This window comes from Arvicanthis niloticus, chromosome 1 (genome assembly GCF_011762505.2).
Source record: "Arvicanthis niloticus isolate mArvNil1 chromosome 1, mArvNil1.pat.X, whole genome shotgun sequence".
NCBI lineage: Eukaryota > Metazoa > Chordata > Mammalia > Rodentia > Muridae > Arvicanthis > Arvicanthis niloticus.
This window is the reverse complement of record NC_047658.1, coordinates 5,447,782-5,455,500: the sequence shown is the minus strand read 5'-3', so window position 1 is coordinate 5,455,500 and position 7,719 is coordinate 5,447,782.

Here is a 7,719-nt window from a genome sequence, read left to right as displayed (position 1 = left end):
CAAGATGATCTCAGTTCATCCAGCCTTTCAGACTATTCCAGTGAGGGCTTCAGTTAATCCCTGAACTTTTTCAGCACATAGAGGCTGAACAATAAATGATTACTGCTTGTTCCGCGCCCCTTTTCAAGTCCCCTTCGCCCATGAAAGAGACACGTGAGGCAGTGTTCGGGTAGTTACTACAGCGAGGCTTTATTCTTGTATCAGCAGAAGCGGAAAGACCCAAAGCCCAGGAAAGGCACTGCTATATGTACCCTAGAGTGGCGTGTTCACTTCTGATTGGCTGTTCACTCATCACCCCATATTACGCCCCAGGGATGGGCAGTGACTTTGGCACGCTTTTGCCTTTTGTTCCTGTGCAGTTAGTTGTTTACTTGTGGGAGCACAGGATGCCCACGCCATCTTGTAATGGCGAATGTTGTCACGCTCACTGTGGCTCCTAACATCTCCCCCTATCAATATTATTAAGATGGAACAGCCTATTGCCTATCAAGCGCAGCCCCAACTCAGTGAGGGAAAGCAGAGGCCTGATCCCCTGTGCAAAATGAGATATTGTAATGGGTTTCTTCTCTTGTCGTCGTGCAATGAGTAATACTTCCCATACCCATATCGATGCCTTTTGACGGGGAAAGGGAGCCTCCCCCCTGGGGCGCCACCAGGAGAGGAGGTTTTTGGCATCAAACCTTTGTGCAATCAGGCATACTTTTGGGAAATCTATCCACACTCATGGAACATTCCCTGTCGAGTATCCACTCGCAAACACCTCTAAATATTCAGGTACCACAGTTATTCAGGCAAGGGCTGGCTGGACTTAGACCTCTCATCGACCCAGTGCAATGGGCTGAACCCTTGGGGTGCATCGACTGAGGGTCTCAGTCATCAGTTACTTTCTTAGCATAAATAGCCAAATTTCAGGGGGAGATCCTTGCTCCAAGGCTGCGAGTGCTTGGGCGATAGCGGCCTTGTCATGTTTTTGTTGGGCTCTGAGCTTACAGACCAACCATAACATGAACACTAATCCACAACATAGGGCTGCACCAAACAGGCCTATCTCCACCTTTTAAGAAAGAAAGAAAAGGCAGAGGTAAGCCAAGAAGTAAAATCGCCAGGGGGTAACAGGGTCCACTCGTGTTCCATCAAGGCTCAAGATCCGGATCTGCAATTGCTGCTGCACCTGGTCCAACTCCCCAGTCCAATTCCCTTGTAAATAAGCAGAAAGATTATGGCTTTAAATAAATGTATCATTCATAAATCTCAGAGGTGTAATACATAGATGTGGGGTTGCTGACACGCAGCTCATTTGAACCACATCCGTGAGCTGCTCCACATGGGCTTGGAGCAAATCAACTCTCTGATTGACCAACAGGATGCCTGATGCCAAGTATGCATCCACTTTCTGTAGAGTGGTCAAAGCCTCAGAGGTCTTTTCTGAAATTTGATTAACAACAGTAGCTGCTGTAACCTGATCAGCCAAGGCCATGCCGGCTGTCACAGCTGCAGCTGCAGAGATGGCAACAGCAGTGATAATGGCTGCAGTTATATCAAAATCTCTCTTCTGTCGAAATAAGGTCAAGGTCCCAGATGTCTGAACGGGAATAGGGATCCAAGTGGTATACTGGCTATTAAGGCCTGCTTATAGACAAGAGCAGACCAGCACTGGGACATAAAGCAAGTTACATTGGTACAAGTATTTAAGGAGTTGTTGGATAAGATGAAAAGAAATGGTGGATACACACAAACTGGAGTGAGGCATTACAGTTAAGGGTATAGGAGAAATTCTGTTTAGCAGAAGCAGTGCCTTTTAAGAAGGCAAGGGCATAGGTTTTGGAAAAGCAGATAGGATAGCCATCTAAATTCACTATATATACTAGGAACCCAATTTAGGAGAGTCCAAATGAGAACTGAGAGCGTCTGCAGATGAACCCATCGGGGGGATTATTTTCAGGAACCACGAGTCGCCACGTCAGTCTCTCTGGCAGCCAAAATGGGTTGTCTTCTTCCTGTGGAAAAACACAAACCATTCCCCTGGATCTTATTAAAATAGGATCCGGGCCTTTCCATTGACCAGACAAAACATCTTTCCATTTTATCATTTCTTTTGGCCTAGTTGGTTCCAGGCAATGGCGATCAGCTGCTGTATTGCCCTGACTGTCCAAATTCAAAAAGTTGAGAGTAAAAAGTGCCAGAGAGGCAGTAGCTCGTGGCACTGTGGGCAGAGCTTCCTCAACTTCTCCTTTTTGTTTTATCAAATAAGTTTTAAGGGTACGATGAGCACGCTCAATGATGCCCTGTCCCTGAGGGTTGTAAGGAAGACCCATCAGGTGTGTCACCTCCATTTGGCGACAAAATTGTTGAAATTTTTGAGAAGTGTAGGCTGGTCCATTGTCAGTTTTAAGGATTTTAGGCTTTTCCCAGGCACTCCAAGCCTCGAAACAATGTTGAATAACATGGACCGCCTTTTCTCCGGTCAATGGAGAGGCGAACATAACTCCAGAACAGGTATCAATGGAGACATGCAAATATTGTAATTTGCCAAAGGATGGGATGTGGGTAACATCCATTTGCCAGATCTGTAATGGCCTAATTCCCCGAGGGTTAATTCCGGTATGGGGAACAGGTAGAAATTGACAGCAGTTTTGGCATTGAGTCACGATATCTCTAGCCTCCTTTCTAGTAATGTTAAATCGACCTCGTAGTGTCTCAGCTGTCACATGAAACCTTTTATGAAAGGCTTTAGCCAAATCTAATTTTGGCGAAAGGGCAATTGCAATCAACTTTGTGGCTCGATCTGCCAGGTCATTTCCATGGGACATAGGTCCCGGTAAGCCTGAGTGAGCCTTAATATGAGTTATAAAGACAGGGAATCTTCGCTTAGCCAGGGTAAGCTGAATCTTTTGAAAAACTTCTACAAGTCTGCTAGATGTCTTAATTAACCCAGCAACTTCTAATGCTTTCACTGCATTAACCATATAGAAGGAATCTGAAACAATATTTAAGGGACCTGAAAAGATTTCCAGAACCTCTGACACCACTAAGCATTCCACAATTTGAGGTGAGGTTTCATGGTATTGTTTGGATGTAACCTTATCATTAACCACATAGGCACCCATTCCTGTTTTAGACCCATCTGTATAAACTACCATTCCATCTGGGAGTGACTCCTGAGACACAATATGTGGAAATATGATAGCTTGAGTTAATGCAAATTGTAAGATGGGATGCTTAGGATAATTATTATCTATTTGACCATTGAAGGGAGTAACCAGCACTGCCCAAACATCAGAGGTCACCATTAGTATTTGGACTTGATGGGCAGTATAAGGCACTATCAAAACCTTAGGCTCCCTTCCAAAATGGGTAATGGCTGCTTTTAGTCCACGAAGGGCAAGTTGAGCAACTGCATCTGGATACCTTTCAATAATCTTTGCGGGAGAAGCATTGGGATGAATCCATAACAAAGGCCCCTCCTGCCATAACACAGCAGTTGGTAAGTGTCTAGTTTTAAAAACACATAAGTCAAAGGTTTTGGTTTCATCTATGTGTTTTAACTGGGCATCTTGTAAAGCATTTTCTACTACTTGCAGAGCATGGCTCGCAGCCGGTGTTAAGGCCCTCAGTGAGGAAATATGAACATCCTTTTCCAAAATATCAAATAAAGGTTTCAGCTCGGCTGAGGGAATTTTTAAAAGAGGTCTTAACCAATTTATATCACCTAATAATTTCTGAAAATCATTCAAAGTATGTAAATGGTCTCTACAAATCTCCAATTTCTGAGGAATTATCTTTTCTGGATAGATAACCATCCCTAAAAAGGAGCCAATTTCTGAAAATTGAACTTTCTCAGTAGCAACATGTAGACCCCACTATATGTAAGTAAGTAAGTAAGTAAGTAAGTAAGTAAGTAAGGGGACGTCCCAAGCCTCGACAGGCTCTCAACCAGTCTTGTAACCCTCTGTTCCTACGAGGGGCAATGACTGTGCGGCATTCCCCTGTAGCATTTTCAAAGACCATTTGTTCTATCAATGGCATCACCTGTTCTGGGTCACCAAAAATCCTACCCGCTGCCTCGGTCATTCGGGCCACAAAATCAGAAGAAGACTCATTAGATGTCTGAACTACCTTGGACAAATAAAGGTTACTGCCTTCCTTCCTAGGGAGAGACTTCCATGTCTTTATTGCAGCTGATACTATCTGTGCGTAGACCTGCCTGGGATGAGTGGTCTGGTCGTTCGCGTGTACGCCAACTCCAGCCAGCATGTCAAAAGTCCATAATTGCTGTCCCTCAGTGTTTGCATTAATCCTGGCTTGTGCTTGCAGTGCCTCGTGCCACAAGGCCTTCCACTCTAGGTATTGGCCCATATTGTTAAGTACTGCCTTCACTGTGTCCTGCCAGTCTCCTGGCATCATAGCAGCTGTACTTAATCTCTCCACTTGGGATACAGTAAAATTAGCCCCAATTCCATATGCATGTACTGCCTCAGCTAATTCTTTAACCTGCCTATACTCTACTGGAGCATGAACACGGACGCCTTCTGCCACTTCAAAGACCGGAAATGCAAGCTGTAGCTGTCTGCGATCTCCTGGGCTGAGAAATGAATTAGAGGCACTGCCCAGGGCATAGGCCAGAGGCAAGGGCGGGGCCGAGGGATTCAAGGTCTTTCTTAGTCTTATCCCAGAATGGCTATTCTTTGCACAGGCGGCTGCTTCCTCCTCTAGGCTCTCCTCCTCAGAGCTGCCAAGGTCTATGGAGGCAGGCTCCTTAATGGGGTATAGGGGGGTCCTTTTGACCTCCGCTCTCTCTCCACCAACCGGTGAAGGGTCCTTATCCTTAACAGGCCCTGCAGTGGCCCTTGTTCCTTTTGAGTACTCTTTTCTATGACCAGGCTCCTTGGCCTGCCTCTGTTGCCCAGGCTTTTTTTTGCCTGCTTCTCCTTCCCAGGCTCCTTGACCTGATCTATTTCCCCAGGCTCCTTGGCCTGATGCCAGCTAACATGCTCTGTTTCTGATAGCCTGGAGTGGACCTCTCTTGAAACCTCTTGACTTGCCCTAATAGCTGTGCTGAGAGCTGGATCCTCACAACACAAATAAGCTAAAAGGGAAAACAATGCAAGCAAGAGGCCAACTAGTGTAGCGGCGGCAATGAGTGAAAATCTGCTTGCAACCAAGGCTTCCACCCCAAACATACCTCTCAGAGACATACCTCGATCCTGTAGTCTTTTAACCCCTCCCGAATCTCGGGGGGTCTCCCGCGGCACCTTGAAATTCCCTGGTTTCGGCACCAAATTGTTCCGCGCCCCTTTTCAAGTCCCCTTTGCCTGCAAAAGAGACACGTGAGGCAGTGTTCGGGTAGTTACTACAACGAGGCTTTATTCTTGTATAAGCAGAAGCAGAAAGACCCAAAGCTCGGGAAAAGCACTGCTATATGTACCCTAGAGTGGCATGTTCACTTCTGATTGGCTGTTCACTCATCACCCCATATTACGCCCCGGGGATGGGCAGTGACTTTGGCGCGCTTTTGCCTTTTGCACCTGTGCAGTTAGTTGTTTACTTGTGGGAGCACAGGATGTCCACGCCATCTTGTAATGGCGAATGTTGTCACACTCACTGCGGCTCCTAACAACTGCTAGCTTTCTTAGACTAACCATTCCTAATTTCTTTTGGGCCACCAAAAATGAATTCTATGTCCAAAAATAAGGAGGAAGCAATTATAAGAGAATGTCACTACATTCTTAAGAGGTGGAGGAAAGGAATTTTGGTCATCAGAAGATGTTAGATGTTTGTTGTCTTTTAAAAGTGGATAGTTACAAATAATTATGTCTTGGACAGGGAGGAGATGAAATAGGGAGGTTGGATTTGGGAATTTATTTTTCTTTTCTCTCTCTCTCTCTTCTTTCTTTTTTCTTTCTTAGGCAACGGGAAGAGGGTTAAAAAGAAAAGGTGGATATAGAAATATTATAAGAAATTAGACAAATAGGGGTAGTTTATTGAGTCTACTCTTAAACAAAAAACATTTTATAATCATAATCTTACATTGGTACAGAATTTTGTATATTGATAGAAAAATAAGATAATTTTTGATACATTGGTGTGGGTTATTGTATATTTTTTTCTTTTTTTTTTTATTTATTAGATCTTTCATTTACACTTCAGATACCATCCCCTTTCCCCATTCCCCCCCTTAGAAAACCCCTATCCCATGCCCCCTTTTCCTTTTTGCATTTATACATTTTTTTAAGAAATGTTAATCATAGGCTTTATAAGTTTGGTATTGTTCAATCAGAGGTGTAACCCACTACCCAACCTAGATATATCAACTATCTTTGACTGGTGGAGATACATGAACATCTGCTTCCCTGTCTCCCCCCTCTATCTCTCTTTCATCACCTAGCTTCTCCTCTCCTTCTTCTTCTCCTCTTCTTACTCCTTTTCTTCCTCTCAGTACTCCTCCCACCTTAGCTCCTCCTACACATCACCCTTCCTGTTAAAAGGAAACTTTTCTCTCAAAATACAATTAGAGCATAATTATGCCAATTTGTACCAGTGAGGTACAAGATAGTCCTAATACCCAGTCCATCCTTTTGTTGACTAACCAGCACCTCTGTCATCTATCCTAACTAAAACACTTAGTTCTGAACCTGGCTTTTTCCTTGGCTTTAGGATGAATGTCAGCTGATGACCATACACTCAGATCTTTTCTCTCAAAGTAAATAGCTATAAGTTTTCAACCCCGTCAGAAATCCAGAATGACTGAGTTGACTATAATTGTGGGAAGCACAAAGCATAGCTTCTAAAACTTAGCCAATTTATAGAGACCTCTGAACACCTGGACACTCGCTCTACTTCAAAATGTTGGAGCATCTGTTCTTCTGCCTTCTGGCCCAGGATCATCTGACAGACCTTAGTGCTGCAGAATTATTAAGGGCTGATTACTCTGTCTAGGCAGATATAATCAGTCGACTATTCTGCAAGTGTGTCCTTTTCTGGACAGTAATTTGTCTGTAGAAGGAAAGTGGCAATTCTTGCCTAGTGGCTGTCTCACCACAACTGGAGTAACTCCAAGGATGCTCAATTTCTTCTTAGAATTTAACATAGGAAGCTGTCCGGAGCAGACAGGTCTCTAATGAAAATGAACATTAATACTGAAATGTTTGTCATGTCAATTCTAAGGATTTCTGATGTTTTGAAAACCAGCTATCCATGTAAGGTAATCTGGACTGTTGCCTGTTAACTCCACTCAGCTATTTCTAAATAAAACATAGAGAACACCCTTACAATAAACTCCAAGTCATGAATTTGCTATAGTCCCTTAACTCACAGGCTGACCATCTCAAATCAGTTAAAAAAGTTAAAGAAGGACTGGGTCTAAGCTTTGTATTCCTAAGTGTGTTATACTGGTACAATGCCTATGAGAGTAACAATATTCATCTCACTCGTATATCACTAAGAAGCTCATGCCAATGAAAACCTTAAAATTTGTAAACAAAGTAAATTGGTGCCATTTAAGAATTTATATCTTCATCTTGATATTAATTATACAGATTTCTACTAATAGGTTATGGCTATGCAATAAACCCTAGCTAATCCTCTCTATTCCGACAAAACCACTACTTTTCCCTAGGGAGACAGCCCAACATTTACCACCTTAGTCCCCATGCCCAGGGAATAGGGGCGCTGACTCATCATTAGCTTCTTCAAGCTGATTATGGGTGTTGAGATATTAGA